We start from the raw sequence: 21,193 nt of genomic DNA, 5'->3' as shown, positions 1-21,193 counted from the left end.
TATGCCACTGAGCAGCAATCGACATACCTTTGGTCACCACTCCGAGGATCGGTATAAGAGTCTAGGGATCGGTATATGCCGCTGAGCAGGTGGTTTATGCCGCTGAGCAGCAATCGACATACCTTTGGCCACTTTTCGATCTCGGCGCTACTGTCATTATCTGCCTCTGTATTCATTCATTCAATAATCCAGAATGTGATTATGGTGTTTTCTGGACACTGAAAGCTATTTTTAGGCTAAATGTTTCAGGGAAAACTGAAATGATGTAACATATGAAAACCATGCTCACGAATGATCAGCCTGACGTGTTTTAAACAGACCATGAAAAGAAAAATGTTTCTAATGAATGAATACAGTTTTCTGTGGTCCTTTTGTTCTCCTCAGTCAGGCTTGACACATTCTAACTCGCTGGTGAATCAGAAAACAAACAAAATATAAAACTTTATGGTGATACACTTGAGTTGAATCTGTTATCTGTCTTCACTCCGGTATGAAACTCCAGTCATGTTGTGATGCATCAGAGCAGTCTGATCCGCTGCAGTGTCCAATTAATAACTAAGGAGGAAATTTATTTTGGTAGCTCAGGCAACACCTTGGTGGCAAAGACACACGCCCCTGTCTACATCTGCGGAGCTGAGGTGGAGTAGGAGAACGGCTTCAGGTTCTCTGTAGCAGATTATGAAAACTTCCCAGAACATCATTGGTACTCATCTCAGGAGCATCTGACATTGGTAAAGTGCGGTGTACTTTGCCATACCACCATATTACCAAGCAGCTTCTTTTTCCCAAGACTCCTGAAATCCCCATTCCACATGGGTCGTTTTTGTTTTGTATTGTTTTTCTCCTATGTAGCATTAAGGAGCTTAAACTAACTTTCGTTTGGCAACTAATTTTGTAAAATGACAAATAAATGAACCTTGTACTTTGCAACTGTGAGCTTGCTTGATTGACACTAAAATGCCTAAATGAAAATAAATCAAAGAAATGCAATAAAATACAAATAACATTGTTATATGTATTTCCTTTCTGTGTATGGATTTGCTGTGTCATGATTAAATGAAAACAGAACGGAACATTTTATTTATCCTTTTTTTTTGTATTTTGCATTTTGCCTCCACTTGATAGTGACAGTAGAGAGATAGGAGAGGCAGGGGAGAGATAGAAAATGACATGCAGTAAAGAACCCAGGCTGTAATTAGCCAATGACTATGCTGTAAGGACTCTGGGTTGATGTGTGGTATGCATTCTACCGGGTGAGATACTGTGGCACCCAGACAAATATGTATCTTGTTGTACTTAATACCTGAGTGAATTATTTTTCATTGTGAAATACATTTTCCATGTCACATTAAAATCAAATCAAATTAAATGAAAGAGCTTTTGCAGTGTATTGCATTTTAGTATCGCCAGCAGAGAGCAGTATAGACCTACCAATAATAAATCATTAGTTTTCATAAAGAGGTGCAGCATAGCTTTATCTTTTTTTTAAGATGAAAGCGCGTTGTCAATGCTACAATGAAAAACAATCCACCGTCCAATCGCAGCTTGAGGGAGCAGAACCATGTGCAGTGCTTATTATTGCCGAAAACAGTTGATGGCAGCCACGACAGACACTTTAACAATAAAAAACATTTAGGGAATGCTACTATTAACTGTACATTTCACTTACATTTGTGACTGAAATGTTGTGATTTGATATTAATGTGGCCTGGGAAATTGGGAAACAATTCATTCAGTTATCAAAGACAAAAAGATAAATAATTGTCCTTTACAAAAAGAATTACACAAAAATGTAATGCATACATGAAATGGAAATACATAATACAATATGTAATATGTAGGTATTGCACACCCTTTCTCTGTTAAATTTGTTTAAATGTAGGCACAGTGGATCGTCCTCCATGCAAACAGAATAAAGTTATACCAAAACAGTTATAACAAAATTTAATGATGTTCAGTTTCATGTACAGTATAAGTGGTAGATTGCCTCAGCAACTGGTAAGTCATTGGAGTTGTGCCTTCTAAACATTGCAGGCTAAGGCTGCACCGACAACAGCAGCCTTGAACTGTACAAGCACAGTTGCCCCTGGTGCACAGAGCATTTTTTGGCCCAACTGTCCACGATGTCCACATTCCCAACTGCAGCCAAACATCAATGCTGACAATGTGATTGTACTATGACGTGATGGTTAGATAGAAAAGGTGCTGCACACCAATCAAAGATTAAATCTTTCATTGTCCAGTGTGTAGGATTTGGGGACTGAAATGGAAAATAATATTCATCATTTTATAAGTGCATAATTACCTGAAAAGTGTTGTTAGAATGAGCCTTTTATATCTACAGAAGGAGCGGTCCTCTTCCACTGATATCATAATGTTTAGCCATTATGTTTCTACCTAGCCCAGAACGGACACACCAAACACTGGCACACACACCATTGGGTGAGATAAGGGATGTTAAGATGGTTGCAGTCTGCAACCTTACTGCTAAACCCTACACACTGGACCTTTAATACATGTTGTGAGCAGCAGCAAGTATTATTATATCATACTAGTCTTTGCAGTGCCCCACCTCTCTATCGACAGCGACACACAGTTAATGACACACTTCTACGATCGTCACACCCCTAGTAAAAAAAAGTTATCTGTCATAATGACAAAGCACAATGTAATTTCTGTTGTAAATTTACTCCGCAGTGTACTTATTGGTACCCACAAAGACATGTACAAGCTGATCAGAGAGCTGTGGTCCATTTCCAGTGGAGATGTGTGGGTTTAATTGGGTATGACTAGAAAATGATGAGATCTGCATTCCGATTCCAAAGGGACTTGTAGTCCATTTCCTGGACATTTGAACAGTATATCCTCTTGGTGAAACTGAGACATGAACAGAGTATTTGTAGTCCACACGAAGGCTTTTCAAATGGCCGACATAATCCAAAATGGCTTGAAAAGTCTGGATTTCATCTTTTCTCAGTATGTAAAGGTGAAGAATACTTTTATGATACACAATATACTACCATGCAACAACCACACATGGAAAACCTGGGACATGTGCACTGTTCAAATACACAGAGGAGACATCTAAAAGACAGCAGATACAGGCCAGGATACACGGGTAGCATTTGGTAGCAATGGTGATTGGCAGTAATTAATTTTGTTAGAGTTTTAATAGTTTTCATAGTGAGTGCCTTTGTGATGTCAGTAAAAATAAATTCTTAAACTGGACTATACTTTAACATAATGTAGTTGAACTTCTTCATGACTAATTTGGGGACCCCACTTGTGTCCCAACTCATAGGGGAAAAAAGTTCCTGTATATGACAAATAATATTACAATATACGTTGCATCACTGACATCACCATTCAACAATGAGAACATTTCAGTAATTCAAATTCTAACCAGTAAAATCCTTTGTAGATGAAATTCTAAAATATTTCTTAATGATTATCAGATGAGTTTGGTGAAGCCCCTCCTGCTTATCCCACATGTTCAAAACTGTCAATGTAAGACATTCTTGCCTAACTTGATTGCTTCAAAAAGTTACCCATGTAACAATGCCTGAAAGCTTTAGACACCCCCAACTTTCAGCCCACAGTAAAACATTATAACAAAGTTACATTTTTCATTTACAGCAACAATAAAACTCTTTTAATAAGTATCCTCTTGTCATAGTTCTTGATTGCAAAATGGGAATTTTTTTCAGCCATTGGAAAGGGCTGATTCCCTTTGTGATTAAAGCCTCCAAATCTCAGTCTTCCTCCATCCATTCCCCCAGTCTTTTCATCCTGTGATTTGTTGTTTTGGTTTGAGTATTTTTGCTTTATTCTCCTGCAAAAAAACAAAGGAAATATTGCCAGTTATGATCATCAACTAAACTGGGTTCAAAAAGAGTATACACAATATGAAATATCGCATTAACAATGAATTATTTAAGCATTCTGAAAAAATATTCTCATTACACAGCTATTTAAGATTGCACACCCAATGTCCTGACATCAAATTTTAAAAGTTTTAAATCGCAAAACCAGTCTTAAAGTTAGTGTATCACTTTCTTTTCCAGAGTGAGATGAGAAGATCAATATCATTCTTGAATCAGTGAATCAAGTAAAGAGCTGGCATCGGAATGTGGTTAGTCAAGCTTAGCATTAAGACTAAAAGTTGCTGCTAGCAACCAAGCAGCCACCTCCAGGGCTGAAAATGAATCCATCCTGGAGCTACCAGAAACAACAATTCCTCAATTGGCCACTTTAAGGTCGCTCCAAAAAACACCCCAGCAGAAATCAACATTTTAACAACCTGGTGCAAAAAATGGTTTTGGTCTCTAATTACAGCTGGTAGCTTATTTTTTTTGCTGCTGTATAATACATTATGCATAATTAAGGGTGTGGCCACTCAGTGTCACCTCAGCTGATTCAAGTCACTGATCATCACATTTGTGGTGTTGGTAACTATCGGACAAATAATATGGCTTGCTGTACGGAGTACCCCTGTTACCGTTAACTGGCAGACAGCTGCTGAAGCTGGGGAGCTCTGGAGGACACAGCCGTAGGTGGGGCCGGGAACTTTGGAGGAATAAACACCCAGAGTTGAAGAGAGCACCAAGTTTGTTTTTAAACTTTTGGAATTAAAAAGTGGATTATCTTCACTCTCACTTCTCTACAGCAAGAGCTACAGAGGTACTGAAATCCACTGTAATGTATTGTAATGTATTGATTCTTTATTTGACTGCAGAATGGAGGGAAATGTATGGAGCCCCCCTAGGGCAACATGGTAGAATAAAAAAAATTATTAAAAATTATTATTCATATGGCCCTAGGGGTTTTGCAAATCCATGTTCTCGGATTCACAATCCGTGCGTACGGATTTTGCCCTCTTGTCATTGAACAGCTTGAAGCACCATGGATACAAGCAACCCAGCACAACTACTGACAGTCCTATCTTTTCCTTTGATAGTGATCATTAATCAGTAAAAATGATGACAACAACTCTGTTTGACTGTATATGAGCAGAATGCTCTATTTTAAAGGAGGAGGAGGAGCGCTGTGGTGCCTGTCTGTGTGTGTAATGTGGTGCCTGGATCTCAATCCTCTAATTGGACTGGACAGGTCATCAGAACTATCATTCTCATTAGTAGGGGATCGGGTGTGGGTGGGTGAAATAATTCATCTTTGATGAGGATCATATTGATAACATAACCTGCAGCGATCCTCCAGCATCAGGGCCCATCTTTCTGCTGGCTGAAGTGGCGCACAGCGCAACGCAAGGCTCAGTATTCATATAGTAAGATGCACCGTCATAGGTAGGTTCACAATGCATGTACACTGTGCTTAAATGATTAGAGAGGCTGCTTTCAGTCATTTAAAGGTTTCCTTTCCATGCATGTAGTAATGTCACTGTCGCAAACATCATGGCTCATTTAAGCAGCAAAACTAAAATCTGTAGTTATAAGCAGGACAGTACAGTAATACTCTCCAGAGGAAACAGCAGTGATGGAACTCAGGGTTCGGGGGATTTCAATAATCAATGAAGTTGAACTATACTCTGTGTCCTGCGTAAAGCACGCATCGTCTCTCCTAAGGGGGAGACGCACCTAATGTTTCTGTGACTGGAGTCCATTGCAGGTTATGTTATCAATGTTCCTCATCAAAGATGAATAATTTCACCCACCCACACCCCATCAGCTAACGCAGCTAATGTACAGTAAGGTATTCTGGCGGTTTGGGGCAAATTAACCCATGATCAAATTCACACAAGTAATGTGACGTGATATTAATTTATTTAAATATGTGAACATTAAGTTTGTTAACCTCAGCTAGCTTTGAGGTTTCCGGCTAAGTGGGCTTGTTTTTAACACTCGACGTGCCAGAATTCCATAACTACTAGAATTGCTGTGAATGGTCATTTTGACAGCTAGATTTCAAACTCCATAATCATGATAAATAACCAATATAGAGAGTAATGCATTTAATGTGTTGGGATATCATTAAAAAGTCTATACAGGTGCATAAACTAATAGTCTCCCCTACTTTATGTTTCCCAAAGAAGCAGCGCAGGGCAGCGGAGTGGAGCCCACTTTCCTCAGCCATGAACGGAAATGGGTGATCCATCTCTGATGAAAGTGGTAAAGCGGCAAAAACTGAAAGGTCAATATGACCGCCTGTGGCCAAAATAGGTTAAAATGATTACAATTTTGTTGCCTTTTGTGTAATTTATATAAACTATATAAACATTTTAAATGAAAATACAAACACCAGCAGCATTGCAATGTTTAATTCGACACAAGTTATAGCACATATACATTTGAAAAAGGTCAAAATGAGTGTTATGGCTCTTCCAGAGTCAAGGCTTAATTCAGCTCCACCCATGCCCAAGGTTACCTGACATTTTTATCAAGCATAGGTCTTGTACAAAAGGCAATGCTCTTAATATTCCCAATCATCCAGGTCATGGGAGGTGTTGAGGAGCTCGGTCAAAAGCAACTTGCTGTAGACTTCTTCTAAACATTTCATTTTTCATCCTAAAAGCTTCAGTTCTGACTGTCTGTTGAAGGAGTCCCAGACATTTGACCTCTGTAGAGTGGTTCACACATTGAGTGTGGCAGAGTTGTTAGTGTCACATAAGAGTCATACAGACTGTCAGCGCTGACTCAGCCAAATGCAAGATTTTACAGAAGAATTTATACCCTCCCAAAAATCCAATGTCAGCTGTAAACGTTTTATGTCTTAATACACACAACAGTAAGCACAAACTACCATCTCAACAACAAAATCTACATTCATCAAATCTTACCTTCATGACATCAGCTAAAGTTCTAACTCCTAGCTTTGGAGGGATTTAGGAAACTTATTGGAGCAACTCTGAGCAAGGAAAAGACAAAAACTTTGGTATAATAAAAATAATAAAATTGCCATCTTGGTGATAATGGGCAGGAAATGGACAGTAAAATGGATTGGTCTAATCATAGAATTAAATGTGGACGCATTCACACTCTAGTTATTCAAATCTCTTTTATCATTACGAATCGGTACGTTTTTTGGCACCTGTCCACTCCTGCATGCTTTCAGCTACAAAATGCATTAAAATATCTAAATGTGCAGCTCTTTTAGGAATGGTGTGCTTGTATTCAACTTTTTTTTTATCTACTGTTTTTTTTTTTATATTAAGCTTTTTTCAACAACATTTTGCCAAAGAGGATGAATGGGAGGCACATAATCATAAGGTTGCCGGTTTGAATCCTGACTCTGGCTACTTTTAAAACATTTAATATGGCTACTGCTACTACTACTACTACTACTTGTACAACTACTACTACTACTACTACTACTGCTGCTATTACTGCGACAACTACCGCTGCTACTGCTGCTACAGCTACTGCTAAACTACTGCTACTGTGACTACAGCTACTACATCAAGGAGCGAGGAGCAATCTCAGAGGGGCCCTGAGTGAGGACACACAAGAGTAGCTTTCTCTGAAGCTCTTTTAGTGGCCGAAATGTCCCCTTAGTGGATATCAATTATTGATTGGACGCTGCAGCAGACCAGACTGATCTGATACCCTACAACATCACTGGAGTTTCATACTAAAGTGAAGACACAGATTAAGCTCAAGTGTATCGACATCAAGTTTTATGTTTATATTTGTTTTCTTTGTTTTTCACAATCAAGTTAACTGTAGGTCTGAACAAAAAAATGACCACAAAAGACTTTTTGATTTATTCGAACCTTTTTTCATGGTCTGTTTCACTCATGAGAGGCTGATCATTCCTGAGCATTGGGTTTGATACGTTACATCATTTCCTTAAAAATAGTTTTCAGTGTTCAAAAGACACCATAATCACATTCTGGGTTATCAAATGATGATTTCACAATTGGAATATCAATGTGCAGTGCATCAAGAAAGTATTCACAGTGCTTCACTTTTTCCACATTTTGTTATGTTACAGCCTTATTCCAAAATAGATTAAATTCATTCTTTCCTCGAAATTCTAAACACAATACCCCATAATGACAACGTGAAAGAAGTTTGTTTGAAATCTTTGCAAATGTATTAAAAATAAAGAATGAAAATATAACATGTAAATTAGTATTCATAGCTTTTGCCCAATACTTTGTTTCACCTTTGGCACTAATTACAGCCTCAAGTCTTTTTGAGTATGATGCTACAAGCTTGGCACACCTATTTTTGGGCAGTTTCTCCCATTCTTCTTTGCAGGACCTCTCAAGCTCCATCAGGTTGGATGGGGAGCGTTGGTGCACAGCCATTTTCAGATATCTCCAGAGATGCTCAATCGGGTTTAAGTCTGGGCTCTGGCTGGGCCACTCAAGGACATTCACAGAGTTGTCCTGTAGCCACTCCTTTGTTATCTTGGCTGTGTGCTTAGGGTTGTTGTCCTGTATGAAGATGAACCTTCGCCCCAGTCTGAGGTCCAGAGCGCTCTGGAGCAGGTTTTCATCAAGGATGTCTCTGTACATTACTGCATTCATCTTTCTCTCGATCCTGACTAGTCTCCCAGTTCCTGCCGCTGAAAAACATCCCCACAGCATGATGCTGCCACCAACATACTTCACTGTAGGGATGGTATTGCCCAGATGATGAGCGGTGCCTGGTTTCCTCCAGACATGACGCTTGGCATTCAGGCCAAAGAGTTCAATCTTTGTTTCATCAGGTCTGAGAGTCCTTCTGGTGCCTTTTGGCAAACTCCAGGCAGGCTGTCATGTGCCTTACTGAGGAGTGGTTTCCGTCCGGCCACTCTACTATACAGGTCTGATTGGTGGAGTGCTGCAGAGATGGTTGTCCTTTTGGAAGGCTCTCCTCTTTCTACAGAGAAATGCTGGAGCTCTGTCAGAGTGACCATCGGGTTCTTGGTCACCTCCCTGACTAACGCCCTTCTCCACTGATTTCTCAGTTTGGCCGGGCGGCGAGCTCTAGGAAGAGCCCTGGTGGTTCCAAACTGTCCACGCCTGTCTTGTATGTTAATCAGCCCTTGTGTGTTTATGTCTGTGTGCTCCCTAATGTCTCTGTCAGTTCGTCCTTTGTCCTGTGTGCATTCACCTGAGCCTTTCCCGTGTCTTCCAGTGTCACCCTGTGGTATGTTTTCTGGTGTTTGTTCCTGACGTTATGCTTTATTCCTCGTATCTTCCCTGAGTTGTACTTTGCTCTTCTTGGTTGATACTTTGTTTTTGCTTTTGTGTTGCTACTTTGTATTTTTGGTATTTTGCACTTCTTGGTTTTTGGATTATGTGATTTTATTATTTTCAGCTTGTTATTAAATCTCGTTTTTTGTTCCTTTTCTTGCCTACCTCCTGTGTGTTTCTGCCTTTGGGTCCTCACAATTTTTGCCTTAACGTGTCAGAACAAATTGACTAAAATGGACCCAGCAGACACCAGCTCGCAATTTAAGGATATTTGGGACAATCTGTGTTCATGTTTCAAGAATAACACAGACTTAGTCGAGATGCTAAAGGCCATTGCTATGTTTCATATGAAACTGGTCTTTAAGCCGTGGTTGTTGGAAGCTCCAGGTCCAGCAGAACTCTTGTCCGGAGTGGCTATGATAGAAAAGACTTCGTTCGACAAATTACATTCCAATGGCTCCCATACAGGACTTTGTATGGAGACAGCTAGTCTCCTGTCAGCTCCAGTGTCTGCTAGCCACCAGCTAGCTAGCCTACTGTTCACTCCAGTGTTTTCTAGTACCCATGTCATATGTTGCTTTTCATTTCCTCTTGTGTGATTTCCCGCCCTTCTTCTGTGTCCGCCTGTGTCTTGTTTGTTAATCAGCCCCTGTGTTCCCTGAGTTATATGTTGCTCTTCTTGGTTGGTGGACTATGGGATTTTTGTTTTTTCAGCTTGTTTTAAAACCTTGTTCTTTCTTCCTTATCCTGCCTGCCTCCTGTGTGTTTCTGCATTTGGTTCCTCTTAATTTTCCTTAAAAAGTCACCATCAGTAAGTCAAGTTAATCACAGTGTAATTTCCAAGTGTAGGCCTCAACTATATTGCCTATAACTTTAATTATGTAAATGTCTTCACTGATTACACTATGAACTGCAAACAAAGATGCACATTTGCTTTTATCACAGTCGTGATGCACAGATCACAGGTATATCCATGGACACCATGGATTGGGCGGTCCAGGTAATAAAAATAAACACTCTGATTAATATCAGATGGGCTGCTGTTGGGTGAAATAATACATCTCATTGATCATGCATGAGACACACCAGTTTGACTTTAGTGATTATTTAAATCTCTCGACAATTATTACTTCTGTGTTATTATTATATGGATACATAACATATATGTATAATGTTTAAATCTCTACATACATTTATGACAAGGGCTGTGTGCAGACAAATTCAACGAAAAGTCTCTACAGCTGATCTAGCTGTGATCAACTACAGCCGTCATCAGAAACGGACATCGCTTCACGTGATGCTTCAGAGAAAAGGACGTCTCATTTCTCTTAAAAGATATTTCCGTTTTCTCTCTCTTCGCATGGTCGCTCTTCGCTTTGCAACCTTTCCTCCCTTTTACTTTCATACTCCACACCCTCCATGAATTATGACTTTTACTTATGACTTAACTTTTACACACACATACTGACAAACACATGAGCAATGCCTGCCTGGCGCAGTGGGAAAGTGGTCTGAGCATAGAACTCATGCACTGAACAACAAGATCACTGGTTTGAATTTTGGTAAGGAATGTGTGAGGGAATTTCTGCTGTTCCAGCAAGGGGCATTTCAGCATTCACAGCACATTTTCCTGCTGAAAATGCTCACTCTAGTTAGTAAAATTTTTTATGCTGATTCAGTAGTCACACTAATGTTTTTCTGGAATTTATTATTATTAGGGCCCGAGCAGGGAACCTGCAAGGACCCTATTGTTTTTGTAGTGATTATTATTATTTTTCATTAGGGCCCGAGCACGAATCTCGTGCGAGGACCTATTGTATCTTTAAGGATTATTATTATTTTTATTCCATCCCCAAGATCGCATTTTTGGCAGCTTTAACATACCCCAAAACTCACCAAACTTGGAACGTATGTCACGTGTGGTGAAAATTTTGATAATTCAAAATGATTGGGGGTGGGTGTGGCCAGGAGACTCCATAGCGCCACCTAACGTTGTTTCTCGGATCGTCTTGAAATTTACAGGAATCATGGGTCTCAAGGATTTAGGCTGGAATTATTTTTTTCAGAATTTTAGCTGCAACAGGAAGTCGGCCATTGAACGGCGTGCGGCTATTTTCATTTTTCCAATGCTGTTTTTGGGACTTTAGGATATTCGCAGACTCACCAAATTTGGCATGTAGCTTCTCACCCATGAGTACGTTATTTTGATACCACAACTGCCCTCATGCGCAGCAGGAAAGCTCAGTAGCGCCCCCTAACGCCGCCCTTATGGCTTTTCCCATTCTGTACTGACCCAATATGTCTATGCCTTGTACTTCAACTAACTCGTCCTACAGATTTAACACCACAGACTTCATATTCACTCAGTAGCATCCATAGACCTACAACAGCCTGTGTTGTGCTTGGTGGGCGTGGCGGTGCGGTCATTTTCGATCCTTCGCCATCGCGCAGGAAGTCCTTATAACTTCAACATACAATTTCCTATCTACACCAAATTGGTCAGAATTGTAGAGAGCTTGTCCCTGAATAGGTCTTTGCATTAATACTGTGATAAGTGAACAAATGGCTCCATAGCGCCCCCTGGAATATTTCAAACTTGAAGCCCCGCCTCCTACATGCACACATATTAACGAAAGTCAGTACGCATATGTATCATGACCAGACGCACAAAAAACCCTATTGGACACATGCCCTCAGCCCAACAGGAAAGTCCGCCATTTTCCTTCAAAGTTGATCCCTCGCCATAAAGCAGGAAGTCCTTATAACTTCAACATACAATTGCCCATCTGCATCAAATTGCTAACACATGTAGAGGAGCTCACCCTGAATACGTCTCTGCATCAATACTGTTTCTTTTATATAGCGCCACCCACAGGACACAGGAAGTCACTGAAATGGCACTGTTGTGTTTTCAGTGACACGGATCCCATTTAGGTCGGAACCTTTCCACAGACAACGGACAAACACACATCTGGACACACAGCACTCTGACGGTGCCACAGCCCAACGTACGTAGGGGGGCGAGGGCCCGTTCATCACTGCTTGCAGTTTTAATTATTATTCTTTTTCTTCCTTCCTCGAGATTGCATATTTGGCGGCCTGAACATACCCCAAAACTCACCAAACTCGGACATACATCCCATTTGTGCGCCGCTATCTGAATTCAAAATGATTGGGGGTAGGTGTGGCCAGGGGACTCCATAGCGCCACCTAATGTCGATTTGTCCCCGCAACAATTTTCTCGGATTGTCCTGAAAATCGCAGAACTCATGGGTCTCAAGGATTTAGCCAGAAATTATTTCTGTCAGAATTTTAGCCACAACAGGAAGTCGGCCATCTTGAATGGCGTGCGGCGATTTTCATTTTTCCGATGCATTTTTTGGGACTTTAGGATGTTCGCAGACTCAGCAAATTTGGCCCGTAGCTCCTTACCCATGAGTACGTTAATTCGAGTTTGTCAGCCTGTGTTGTACCTGGTGGGCGTGGCCGTGCGGTCAATCACGATCCTTCGCCATCACACAGGAAGTCCTTTTAACTTCAACATACAATTGCCCATCTGCATCAAATTGCTCACACATGTAGAGGGGCTCACCCTGAATACGTCTCTGCATCAATACTGTGTCATATCTATAGCACCACCCACTGGACACAGGAAGTCACTGATGATGTCACTGTTGTGCTTTGTGTGACAGGTATACCATTTTAAATTTCCACAGGCAATGGGCGAGCACATATCTGGGCGCGCGGCCTCCCACAGCCACGCGGCCCGACGTATGTGGGGCGAGGGCCCGTTCATCGCTGCTTGCAGCTTTAAGAGCCCAAGCAGGAATCCTGCGAGGTCCCTATTGTTTTTGTAGTGATTATAATTTTTTTCCTTCTGCCAAAATGGTCGCATTTTTTACCACCTGAACATACCCCAAAACTCACCAAACTTGGAATGTACATCACACCTGCTGAAAAATGTTATAATATGTTGTCGTTGTGAATTTTCACCACTAGGTGGCGCTATAATGAAGGAACTCGCCAAATGTCGCAAACCTACTTTTTCCCACTCCTTTCCAGGCAATTAAAATTTTTTTGGCGATGACCACTAGGTGCTGCTCTTTAAATTGAAGTGCTATTTTATATCTCCGCATTGGTTACTCGGATTAACACAAAACTAGGTAGAATTAATGGCAATGCCCTCCTGAGGATATCCGTTGAAGGTTTTATCGATCAGACACTAGGTGGCGGTCTGGTGGCAGTCTAATTTAATATTTGGCACTGTGCCCACACAATAACACTTATGGATATGAAATTGATAGGGGTGGTATAGACTGGCCCCTGTAACTCACACACCAAAAATGACCAGCAGGGGGCGCTATTATCAACACAAAACCGTTTTTGGCTAATAACTCCCACATAACATGGCGCTCATTGTTAAACCTTATATCTATGCGTTCCCTGCATTCGGCTGAATTGTGTAATGTAGGCTACATTTCCATTCGCAACTTCGCCAAATGTCGCAAACCTACTTTTTTGAACTCCTCCCAGGCAATTTCTCTGATTTTCACCAAACTTTGCATACAGCATCTGTGGACCCTCCTGACACAAAGTTATTAAAAGAATTTTGATAGTCGAAAGAACGCCCAAAATAGAAAACAACAATATCCTGCACATTGTGGTTAAGCAGACAGTCTTCCATATCTTCATGAAATACAGTCCGATTAACACTCAAGTTTTTTTAATTGTGTTCCATGGCCCGATGACGGTTTGTGCAAAATTTGGCGCAAATCGGCCAATAGATGGACCTTTTTTTGCTAAATGACGAAACGACAGCTTGACTGTCTTCACTGTTGATTCCTCTGATAATATTCTCAGCTCGGGACATGCAGCACTTGGGAGCAATGTCCTGAATGGAGGGGAGAGAAGTCCCAATGATCTTCTCCGCTGTCCTCACCACTCTCCTCACATTCCTCCAATCAGAGGCTTTGCAGCTTCCACACCACATGGAGATGCAGCTGGTCAGGATGCTCTCTATGGTGCTCCTGTAGAATGTAGTGAGGATGGGCGGGGGCAGGAGGGCTCTCCTCATCCTTCGCAGGAAGTGCAGATACTGCTGTGCCTTCTTGACCAGTGCCGCAGTGTTCACAGACCAGGTGAGGTTGTCTGTGATGTGCACCCCCAGGAACTTGGTGCTGCTAACCACCTCCACTGCCGTGTTGTTGATGAGAAGTTGAGCGTGGCTGGGCTGCTTCTTCCTGAAGTCAACAATGATCTCTTTGGTTTTGTCCACGTTCAGGATCAAGTTGTTTTTGCTACACCAGCCCACCAGCTGCTCCACCAGGTCGTGGTCATCCCTGATGAGGCTTACCACTGCTGTGTCATCCGCAAACTTCACAATGTGGTTGGTGGTAGCCCTTGGGATGCAGTCGTGAGTCATCAGAGTGAACAGCAGGGGGCTCAGGACACAGCCTTGAGGGGAGCCTGTGTTGAGGGACCGACCCACACTGACTGTGGTCTTTCAGTGAGGAAGTCTAGCAGCCAGTTGCACAGGGGGATGCTGAAGCCCAGGGGTCCCAGTTTGTCTACCAGATGCTGTGGAATGATGGTATTAAATGCTGAACTGAAGTCAGGAACAGCATCTGAACATGAGTGTTTTTCTCCTCCAGGTGTGCAAGGCTCAAGTGAAGAGCGGTGGAGATGACATCCTCAGTGGAGCGGTTTGGCTGGAAGGGGTCAAACGTGGCAGGGAGTCTGGAGGTGATGTGCTCCTTTACTAGCCTTTCAAAGCACTTCATCATAATGGGAGTGAATGCGATGGGCTGGTAGTCATTGAGTGATGTGATTTGAGGTTTCTTTGGCACTGGGGTGATGGAGGCAGTTTTGAAACATAATGGGACTTTGGCTTTGATCCAGTGAGGTGTTAAATGTCTATTAGGACACAAGCCAGCTGATCTGCACATTCCCTGAGCACCCGCCCAGGTATGTTGTCAGGGCCCGGAGCCTTCCGTGAGTTCACACTCCTCAGAGACCTTCGCACCTCAGCTGTGTCAAGGCAGAGTGCCTTTTCATCCTGGTGGGGAACAGCTTTCACAGCAGGAGTGTTGTTCAGTGCCTCAAACCTCCCAAAGAAGTTATTTAGTTCATTTAGGAAGTCCACATCATTGTCACATGCAGGAGGGGCAATCCTGTAGTTGGTGATAGTCCGTATGCCTTGCTGAGAAAGTCCAGTATCCATGTACACAGTGAACTGCCTAAGCCCAGGTTGCTCAGTTTGTGGATTAGTTTGTGGGGGATGACCGTGTTAAATGCTGAGCTGAAGTCCACAAACAGCACTCTTACATACATGTTGGGCTGATCCAGGTGTGTAAGGGCTGTGTGGAGGCCTGTGTTGACAGCATCCTCTGTCGACCTGCTTGCTTGATCGGCAAACTGGTGTTGGTCCAGGTCAGCAGGGATGGCAGATTTGATTTGAGAGAGGATGAGTCTCTCAAAACATTTGGTGATTATGGGGGTGAGAGCAACTAGGCGATAGTCATTAAAACAGTTCACTGTACCTTTCTTTGGGACTGGGATGATGGTTGCTGACTTTAGGCAGGTGGGGACTGCAGACTGTAGTAGCGAGAGGTTGAGGATGGTGGTGAATACCTCTGCTAGCTGGTCTGCGCAGGCCTTGAGAATCCTGCCGGTGACTCCCTCTGGACCAGCTGCTTTTCACGCGTTGACTCTGCACAGGGTGGATCTGACCTGATGTTGGTCCAGCTGAATGGTGTTGACCTTCCCTGGATGTGTGTCAGCAGCAATCCAGCTGTCGAAGCGAGAAAATAAGTGGTTGAGGGAGTCTGGCAGTGAGCGGTCTGTGGGGTTAGTGGCTGTATAGATGTCCTTATAGCTGGTCAGAGTCTTTATCCCCTGCCACATGCTTCTGGAGTTGTTGCTGTTGAAGTGCTCCTCTATGCGCTGCTTGTACCTGCGTTTGGCCTCATTGATGCCTCTGCTAGGGCTTCGCCGTGCTTGTTTGTAGGCCTGCAGGTCCCCAACTTAAACGCAGAATCCCGTGTCCTGAGCAGGGTCCTCACCTTGTCGTTGAACCAGGGTTTCTGGTTGGGGAGCACTTTAACAGTTTTTCTCTCTGAAACAGTCTCAGCACAGAAGTTTATGAAAGAACAGCTGACGTGTGTCCCTCCAGGTCTGTCCCCTCAGCAAAAACATCCCAGTCTGTGTCCTCGAAGCAGTCCTGCAGGGCTGAGGTGGCTTTCTCAGTCCATACTTTGACTGTCTTCATGATTTGGTCTTTGTCTACAGCTGAGAGTTTTGTATGCTGGGATCAGAGACAGAGACAGATGGTCTGAGAGTCCCAGATGTGGCAGAGGGCTGAGCTTTGAATGCTTTGGAGATGTTACAGCAGACTTGATCAAGAGTGTTATTTTCTCTTGTCAGGAAGTTCACATATTTGTGGAGTTTTGGCAGGACACTTACCTCCCAGCTTTTCTAGCAACGCTTGTGAATCTCTTATCTTCTTAAACTAATGTACTATGACTTCCTGGTTTTTCAGCAGTGTGGTGCAATGCATTTTAGTTTCATGATATTTCTGGCAATTCATTTCACATTTCGGTGATTCTTTTATAAGCACTTCAGCTGTCGCCATTCACACTGTATTTTCACAGGAAATACATTTTCTAGTTATATTTTCTTCTCCCCCTTTTTTGGCACGCTGGCAGCTAAAAATGTGATTCCAAAGCTGAAATGTTAAGCATGTTTAGGAGACGTGCTGAAACCTGTAATGCTTTTTTTTAATATATAATTTTTTTAATGAACTTTAAAATGAATGGGTTCCTATTGGAGTAGAGACTCAAGCTTACTGAGGTGACGTATGTGCAGCTACATAGTCCATTTAAACTTTAAACAGCTCGCAAAATTTTGATCTTGCAATGTTGTACAGTGGATTAGCTAAAAAGGTTTACTTTAGGAGATTTTTAAGCCCAGAGTGAAGGGTTTTACAGTTTCTTCAGTGTTTTTTTCAGTGTCACATGGCCAGCTAGAGTGTAGAGCACTAGCTTTTGAAGACCAGAAAACATTTTCCACACTTCTCTTAGTCAAGCAGATTTTCCCCATGAGCATCAGATTTAAACCTTAATTGATAGGCAACCCACCGTCAAGCACTTAAACACTGCAATAGAAACAGCAGATTGACTTTCTCCCCACCTGATCAATTCCTCAACATGCAATATCTTCCTTCAGGTTTGGAGTGTGGAAACATACTATACAATGTAATTCTCGGCTACTCAAGCTCTAACTAAAAATAACAAAATCACAGTTCATTTTATTCTTAAGGCAAATGCACTTTTTCATCGAGGAATATGAAATATCAATATGACTTGTGCTGGGTTTCCGTTATCTGGTAATTACCGGACTTTGACCGTTAAAATCTGCCTAAGTCTGGTACTTTTTAACCCCGTCGGTCAAAATGTCCAGTGAAAATATTCCCTCCAAGCACAATTTGAATTTTATAAAAATAGGCAATTTCCACGTCATTTTATTAAAAAAACAAAAAAACAAACCTGAGTCTTATTTTTTATGAATAGGCAAGGTCTATGTGGAACAAAACTTTTTTCTTTTTTCATGCGGAACTAAACTTGTAGCACTTCATTTACTCTGACAAAGCGTGCAGTACAACAGCAATAGTGAGAGCGGGAGAGACATGTCAAAACAAGCTAAACTCAAAAACTATTTTCTGAAACAGAATAGTTCGAAGGACAGTTTATTTTCACAGCATACTCAACTCGACTCAACTCAACTCAAAATGTATTTATATAGCACATTTAAAAACAACCTTAGTTGCCAAAAGTTCTGCAGAACATACATAGAGTCAAGTGCTAGCAATATAGATAAAGACAGCATAAATCATCAACATAGAGTAACAATAAGATAGGGCAATAAGAACAATTACTAAGATAAGGTAAAACAAATAAAAGCTATACTAAAAGATGAAAATAACAGGTCAGGGTGTCAGGGTGAGTTGAAGGCCAGTGAGAAGAGGTGGGTCTTTAAAAGTGATTTAAAATGCTCCAGAGTTTCAGCTGCTCTAATATGGAGTGGTAGGTTGTTCCATAAATTAGGGGCCACAACTGAAAATGCTCGATCTGGGGCAAACCAGCAGTAACTGGTTGCTTGGCCTCAATGCTCTAGCTGGAGTGTGAGGTTTAATGAGGTCAGATAAATAAGGAGGGGCTAGACCATTCAGGCTTTTTAAAACAAACAATAAGATTTTGAACTTAACCCTGAACTGGACAGGGAGCCAGTGAAGAGAGGCAAGAATAGGGGATATGTGATTGCATCGTTTTTTGCCTGTCGACAATCGGGCTGCTGCATCTTGGACAGCCTGTAGGCGGTTCAAAGACTGCTGGTCCAGTCCAACATAAAGAGAATTGCAGTAATCAAGACGACAGGTGATAAATGCATGGATCGCCCTCTCAAAGTCAGGTAGGGGGAGATAGGGCTTCACCTTACTTAGTACTCTTAGCTGGAAAAGGCTAGATTTGACGACTGAACTTATCTGTCTGTCAAATTTAAAAGCAGAATCAAAGATAACTCCTAGGTTCCTATCAGTAGGGCGACAGTAGGAGGCTAGTGGACCAATAACACTGTTACAACCATCAAGAAGGTTGGAATACAGCAATGAAAGGCCACTGTGAGAAGGCTACAGAAACATCAAAGAGCTGTGCTCTCAGCAAAAGTTGTATTCTATATGACCAAAAATGACATCGCATGTCACCAGTATGAGGGATTGACCGAGCTACTTGGAGCAGTTAGGGCTCAAGATTTTGTCACGCGTGAAGGCATTTACCGGCATAGCGACTCCGTTGATGACATGGAAAAGGCGCTAGAAAGTGTTGTGATGAAGCAGCTGGATGAAAAGCTAAAGGGGAGTGACTTCATTGTAGTTGTCATTGATGAGACGGTAAATACCACCGTGGACAAGAAACTGATTATATACGTCAAAATGGAAGTAAAAGGGAGAGTTGAAACACATTCGCTGGGAAATTATGATGTGCACTCCGGGACCGCACAGTGCATATTCAACACACTGGTTGAGGTGCTCCGCGAGAGGGATGTGGAGTTGTCCCGCGTCATCAGCCTGGGCTCAGACGGAGCTAGTGTAATGATGGGGAAATGTGCTAGAGTTGGTTCTCTTCTGAGGAGAGAGAGTGCATTTTCCATTCAGGTGCACTGTGTTGCACACCGAGTGGCACTGGCCGCTCAAGATGCTGCAAAATCTGTGGACCAGATAGGGGCCTACAAGCGCACAGTTGCCTCTGTGTACTCCTTTTACAAGCACTCAGCCAGCAGGACCAATTGCCTCCGTCAACTGACAGCAGCGCTCAGTGATCAAGACATGACAAGTCTGAAGCAGCCGTGCGCTGTCCGCTGGTTATCATTGCACAAGGCAGTGGAAAGCATGAAAAGTAACTGGCCTGCTCTAGTGATGGAGCTAAATGAAGAGGCTGTAGGAGGAAATGCCCAAGCCCAAGGTATCCTGAGTCAAATCCAGCCATACAGCTTTTGCCTTGACTCACACACTGTCTGATGTGTAACCTGTGATGACCAAACTGAATTTGGTTTCCCAGAAAGACGATGTAAATCTGGCCACAATCAGACCAATGGTTCAAGCATCAGTTGCGGCACTAACACAGTTACCAGATGCACCAGGTCCAGAAGAGGAGCTGTTTCAGGCGGAGTGCGAAGACAACATGTACAGGGATGTCCAAGTGACACAAGCAGGTGACCGGGCCTTGCAGGCTTTCAAAAAAGCCAGAGCACACTACATCCAACATTTAATAGATGCGTTACACGACCGATTCCCTGAAGATTCACTGGATCTACTTAACTGCTTTGATGTCCATCTGAACCCCTCCCGATACCCACAGGGAACGAGTGGTAAGTTGAAGCAAATTTGATAACCTAAAATGCCTGTATAACGAAATATACGGTCTAATCATCATCATCATAACAAAAATAACCATAATCTATAGGCTGCATGACAAAAGGGCTCTGTACTAAAAAATAAAGTGCCATAGCTCTTTCAAAAGTTGTTTATTGACGTTTCAGTAAAAAAAGAAAATCACTGATTAATTATCACTCCGTCTGTTCAGAGCTTCAGGAGTATGCTGAATCAGCCATCCAAACCATTATTGGTCATTTTGACAAAGAAATTACAAGTGAGGACGAGTCGGCTGCATCTACAGCCCCGCTCATCGATGCCACTTGTGCGCAATGAGACGCTATCGCTGTAATGACAGCGCTCCGCGGTTATGGAGGCTTGAATTTCTCAACAGTCTGTGAAGTTCTCATCAGAGATTTCAGCGAAATCTACCCCGAGTGGGCTAAACTGGCCAAGATAGCCTGCGTGATCCCAGTCTCCAGTGTGCCAGCAGAGAGAGGTTTCTCTCTGCAGAACCGCATCAAAACAGCACAGCGAAGTCGCCTGGGGGAGAACAAGGCGACGAGACTGATGCGCCTTCCAAGTTGCGGAGAGACACTGCACACTTTTGATTTTAATTCAGCTGCTGCACACTTCACTGCAGCGAAAATGCATAAAAAGGACAAAAACAAAAACAAAACAAAAGCCTGAAACATGTCAAGGGATTTTGTTTATATAGAGTTTTTATTGTATATATATTTCAAAAGCATATAGCAAACATACTTTTTTTATTTATTTCAAGTTGGCAGCACACCGTGTTTGTATGAGACAGTCCAGATGTGTTTTTTGTTTGCAAATTCTTTTATCTGAGAACAGGCCTTCAGTTTCTTTCTGTTCATGTTAAAAGAGCGCATTGTGCAATATTTATTTTAGAAGTTACGCACATGAGTCAATTGATGGCACTCATTTTATTTGATACAGCCTATACTTTTCAATAAAAAGGATTATAAATTGACATAAATATAAATTTCAAACATTTGTCCGGTAAATTGAAAATCTGCCGGTCACATTGTCCGGTGCCAATTTTTTCTAGCAGAAACCCTGGTCTTGTGTGATATGTGGCTCAGTGGTAGAGCAGATTAACTATCACT

At 42.1% G+C, this 21,193-nt stretch overlaps 1 protein-coding gene across 2 annotated transcripts in view; it reads right to left on the bottom strand.

Annotated features, from left to right (window-relative positions):
- Positions 1 to 1,927: 1,927 nt before the first annotated feature.
- LOC311267680 (junction plakoglobin-like) overlaps positions 1,928 to 21,193 on the bottom strand; it is a 341,412-nt gene continuing 322,146 nt past the window's right edge. For both annotated transcript variants that reach the window (XM_084370873.1, XM_084370872.1), the window contains exon 17: positions 1,928 to 3,832. The gene's annotated coding sequence lies outside the window, so the exon portion shown is untranslated. The remainder of the gene's footprint in view (positions 3,833 to 21,193) is intronic.

Source organism: Pagrus pagrus (assembly GCF_965226575.1).
Source record: "Pagrus pagrus genome assembly, chromosome: 13".
NCBI classification, from domain to species: Eukaryota; Metazoa; Chordata; class Actinopteri; order Spariformes; family Sparidae; genus Pagrus; species Pagrus pagrus.
The sequence above is the reverse complement of the archived record's forward strand: the minus strand, read 5'-3'. Positions and strand labels throughout refer to the sequence as shown.